The sequence below is a fragment of the Triticum urartu genome, chromosome 6 (assembly GCF_003073215.2).
Source record: "Triticum urartu cultivar G1812 chromosome 6, Tu2.1, whole genome shotgun sequence".
Lineage (NCBI taxonomy): Eukaryota > Viridiplantae > Streptophyta > Magnoliopsida > Poales > Poaceae > Triticum > Triticum urartu.
The window spans coordinates 14206057-14211238 of NC_053027.1; the positions used below are offsets into that span (position 1 = coordinate 14206057).

The 5182-nt window shown below is 44.8% G+C and overlaps 1 pseudogene; it reads right to left on the bottom strand.

The window, feature by feature from the left end:
- Positions 1-2322: 2322 nt before the first annotated feature.
- Positions 2323-3405, bottom strand: LOC125516097 (annotated as a pseudogene).
- Positions 3406-5182: the final 1777 nt, after the last annotated feature.

Sequence of the window (5182 nt, forward strand, 5' to 3'; positions counted from 1 at the left end):
ACCCCAGGACAGGCCTTTCTCTTTCCAGGAGGTGAGCCGCATGGGGATGCCAGATCGGAACTCGGGGGCCACTGCCCATGCAGGGTCGCGCGGCTCGGTGATGTAGAACCACCCGATTGCCACCCCTTTATGGTTTCCACAAAAGAGCCCTCGAGCCATGTTACGTTGGGCATCTTGCCCACCATGGCGCCTCCGCACTCCGCCTGGCGGTCGCCCACAACCTTTGGCTTGACATTGAAGGTCTTCAACCATAAGCCGAAGTGGGGCTTGATGCGGAGGAAGGCCTCGCACACAACGATAAACACCGAGATGTTGAGGATGAAGTTCGGGGCCAGATCGTGGAAATCCAGGTCGTAATAGAACATCAGCCCCCGGACAAATGGGTGGAGAGGGAATCCCAGTCCGTGGAAGAAATGGGTGAGGAACACTACCCTCTCATGGGGCCTGGGGGTGGGGATGAGCTGCCCCTCATCTGGGAGCCGGTGCGCGATGTCGTCGGGCAGGTATCCGGCTCTCCTCAGCTTCTTGATGTCTCCATCCGTGACGGAGGATACCATCCACCTGCCTCCCGCTCCGGACATGGTTGGAGAAGGTTGAGGTGGGAAATGCGGACTTGGGCGCTAGAGCTCAAGTGTGCAAAAACGGACGAGCAAAGGAGGAAGAGGGCGTCGATAGAAAGGTGAATCCTTATCCCTTTATATGGGCAGACGAAACTAAGCGTCCCCACTTGCCTAGTAAAAATAGATCATCCCCCAAGCGCCGTAATCGATGGCGCGGTTGGGTTACCCACGCCCGTATTGGTGAGAATCCTGTAATAAGGGGACACGATCTCTGCTTTGACAAGACGTGTCGAAAAACTGCCTCGCGTTATGTGCGGGGCTAGTTAAAGGAAACGGTTCGAATAATCACCAGGCCATAACATAATGTCGTACAGTCAAAACAAGTCAGCAAATTAGATTTGCGAAAATATTATTCTCTCTACGGAATTATGTGGACCTTATGTTGCAGGGTCGGACACTATCCTCGTATTCAAATTCTTCTGTGATGCATTCGGAGGAGGAACCCGCCTTGCAATGTCGAAGACAATACTGCGCGCCGGACTCATCGTCATTGAAGCCTGGTTCAGGGGCTACTGAGGGAGTCCTAGATTAGGGGGTCTCCGGACAGCCGGACTATATCCTTTTTCCGGACTGTTGGACTATGAAGATACAAGATTGAAGACTTCGTCCCGTGTCTGGATGGGACTCTACTTGGCGTGGCAGGCAAGCTAGGCAATACGGATATGGATTTCTCCTCCTTTGTAACCGACCTTGTGTAACCCTAACCCTCTCCGGTGTCTATATAAACCGGAGGGTTTTAGTCTGTAGGCCAAGGCCTAGTGAGGGGTTGCCCCCTTTTGCTTTTATTTGTTTTGTCTTTCCTTCTCTGTTTTATCCTATTTTTCAATTGACCCTAATTTTCTAAATCATATAATTAGCATCTAAATTAGTTCTACTAAATATACCACTGCCACCAAAAGGTTGGTACCCAATTAATTTAGTTAGAACATTTTTACTATTTTAAAAGCATTTAAATAATAGTTTAAGCCACTGTTTTTTTTCATTTTAGAGTATTTAAACATTTTATTAAAGTGTGGTTTCTCCACCATAATTACTTATGCATTATTTGTTACCTCTCAAAGATTTTAGTTTTAATGTTTGAAAACTTTTGATGTTTGCCTTTATTTTAAATTTGAATTTGAATGGGATTGAATCATTGTGAGGTTAACAACAGTAATCTTGGTGACGTGACATCATTAGCAGGGAATTGCTATAGCATAACTAACCGGGCGTTACAAAAGTTAACCCTCAAACCGCTCGCAACCATCCGGACATGGTTTTCCATCCAATACGGTCCTATATACTCCCTAGGCTAGTATGGATGTGCATTTTCCTGTAAACCAAAAAGAAACTATGGGGCTTTACGGGCGTCTGTACCACTCCAACGGTGGCTTCTTACTCCCATGGCCCACCAGAAATACCTCTCCCGCGCCCGTACCCCTTCACATGAGAAGCAATTAGTTGGCACTGCTCTAGAGCACCGGTACCTCATTCTTGCCGATTTGGAGTAGCCACGGTGAATATACTGATGTTGAGGAGAAGTACCACCCACAAAAATCAATGTAATGGATTGATGAATTGAATGCTTCTCTGGAAATAATTGATCAGGGGCAAGCCAAGGATGAGGATAGTCCTTACTACTTTAATAATACTCAATTTGAAAGTCCAAGAAAATACTTCAATTTAATTCAAATTTTAGACTCATTTTGTTATCTTTAGATAAATGCAACATAAATATGTAGACAAGACCTGTGTTTGTCTTTTATTCCCAAGTTTGAACTAGTATAGTTAGAGTTCTTACATGGTAGTACATGTCATTTTATTTTTTCACCGCTACAATGACCAAACCATGGACTAAGAAAACGGTGTTTCATATATCTAGTACTAGAGTTATTTTCTTCTCAGTTAGTACCGAAGATGCCAAATGGCGTGATGGTGCAATATGGAGGGATGTAGACATTGCACATTGGAGGTAGCGTCTGTAGCGCTAGGTTCCTTATTTCCTCGAACTAGGCAGTTGTTGAGGCTAGACAGAGCCCTGGGCCTGTGGGTTTTGCTGAGATGGCCGGAAGGAGCCCTGGCCTGATGGATATTGTTGCTGAGGCTGTTGGAAGGAGACCTGGCTCGATGGTTGTTGTTGTTGTTGTTGTTGTTGTTGTTTTTGTTGTTGATGTAGAATAATAGCGTGGACAACATTGTGGATGGCTTGGCACTGCGACTGCTCAGGGATCGGTCATAGGTGCTGAAAACACAATTCTTGCAACAGCTGGTAAGTACTTTGTTGCAAAACTTGTGATCTTCCATGCGCTATGTTGTGTTGCTGCAATACAACATCCATGCATGGAATCAGTTGTTGTTGCAAAATTTGTTGAAGGATTTGTTGTTGTTGTTGTTGTTGCTGCTGCGAAATTGGTTATTGTGGTTGCAAATACTGTGGTTGCGGTTGTGGATATGGTTGTTGTGGTCGAAATGGTTGCGGCTGCGAATATGGTAGTTGCGGCTGCGGAAATGTTTGCAGCTGCAGATATGGTTGTTGTGATGGAAATGGTTGCGGCTGTGGATATGGTTGTTGTGGCGGAAATGGTTGTTGCTGCCCTAGAAATTGTTGTTGTTGTACCAATGGAACTTGCTCTTGTGGCTGTTGCTAAGATGGATTTTGTGGCTGCAATTGTGGCACTGGAATTCTAAATGCAGTTGTGGCGGTGGTCGCCATGATAGCAAGGAGGGCAAGGATGAGAAAGGTCTTCATGGTGGATTTGTATTGACCACAGCTTGCTTGGCTTAAATGATGCACTCTACTTATGAGAATGATGGATGAGGAAGGTTGAGTGTCATGCTATGGGGCTATTTATAGCTGCCATGGAATGATCTCTTTCACAATTGGCATTTGCTTGTGTGGAAAATGCTTGGATTCTTCTCAAAATCATAATTTGGTATGTTCTGTTTGGTGGCACTACTTACAAGTGTATTCTTGTACTGGTCATTAAAGTTCCTTGTTGTTGCACTATCATTCCACCACCAAAAAGGTGTGACAACACGCATGACTCATCTTATTCACTTTACAGCTCAAACACTAATCTAGATTGCCTATTTTTCTGAAACTAAGTTTGTAATTTTCCGCAAATTGTTACGCATAAATTTGATAAGCATGGCTGTCACGGTACTTAGTTTGTAATCTCGTGTGGTCTGTTAAGATAGATAAGAGTAGTAATGTAACTTGCTTTAGTAGGCCATGACTCATCAAATTCCTTTTACATGTCAAGTGTTGTAGTGTTCTAGAAGTTATTAACAAGCATAAATTTTGTAATGTTCTACAAGTTGTTACGTGTAAACTAGATAATCTTGACTTGCTCACAAACAAGATTGTACTCACTAGTCATCTACCCATGCAACTACACGGCCTAGCTATTATATGGGTACATATTTATTAACTAGGACGTGCGTCATGATATTGAAGAAGGATGGTGGGAACACCAGCTCGAAACTGACAAGACATTGCGCCACATCACTCCTTAGCCTTGGTACGATTTCTGGATCGATCACCTTCTGAGAGATTGCATTGAGGAATGCACATAGCTTCACAATGGCTAATCGGACGTTTTCCGGTAGAAGCCCCCTCAATGCAACCGGAAGCAGTTGAGTCACAATCACGTGGCAGTCATGAGAGTTTAGGTTCTGAAACTTTTTCTCTGGCATATTTATTATTCCCTTTATATTCGACGAGAAGCCAGTCATGACCTTCATACTGAGCAGGCATTCAAAGAAGATTTATTTCTCTTCTTTCGTAAGAGCGTAGCTGGCAGGACCTTTATACTGCTTCGGAGGCACGCCATCTTTTTCGTGCAAACGTTGTAGGTCCTCCCGTGCCTCAGGTGTATCTTTTGTCTTCCCATACACGCCCAAGAAGCCTAGCAGGTTCACGCAAAGGTTCTTCGTCACGTGCATCACGTCGATTGAGGAGCGGACCTCTAGGTCTTTCCAATAGGGTAGGTTCCAAAATATAGATTTCTTCTTCCACATGGGTGCGTGTCCCTCAGCGTCATTCGGAACAGCTAGTCCACTGGGACCCTTTCCAAAGATTACGTAGTGTAAATCATTGACCATAGCAAGCACGTGATCACCGGTGCGTATGGCGGGCTTCTTCCGGTGATCTGCCTCGCCATTGAAATGCTTGCCTTTATTTCGACATTGATGGTTGGTCGGAAGAAATCAACGATGGCCCAGGTACACATTCTTCCTGCATTTGTCCAGGTATATACTTTCAGTGTCATATAAACAGTGCGTGCATGCGTGGTATCCTTTGTTTGTCTGTCCTGAAAGGTTACTGAGAGCGGGCCAATCGTTGATGGTCACGAACAGCAACGCCTTAAGGTTAAATTCCTCCTATTTGTGCTCATCCCACGTACGTACACAGTTTTCATTCCACAGCTGTAAAAGTTCTTCAACTAATGGCCTTAGGTACACATCAATTTCGTTGCCGGGTTGCTTAGGGCCTTGGATGAGAACTGGCATCATAATGAACTTCCGCTTCATGCACATCCAAGGAGGAAGGTTATACATACATAGAGTCACGGGCTAGGTGC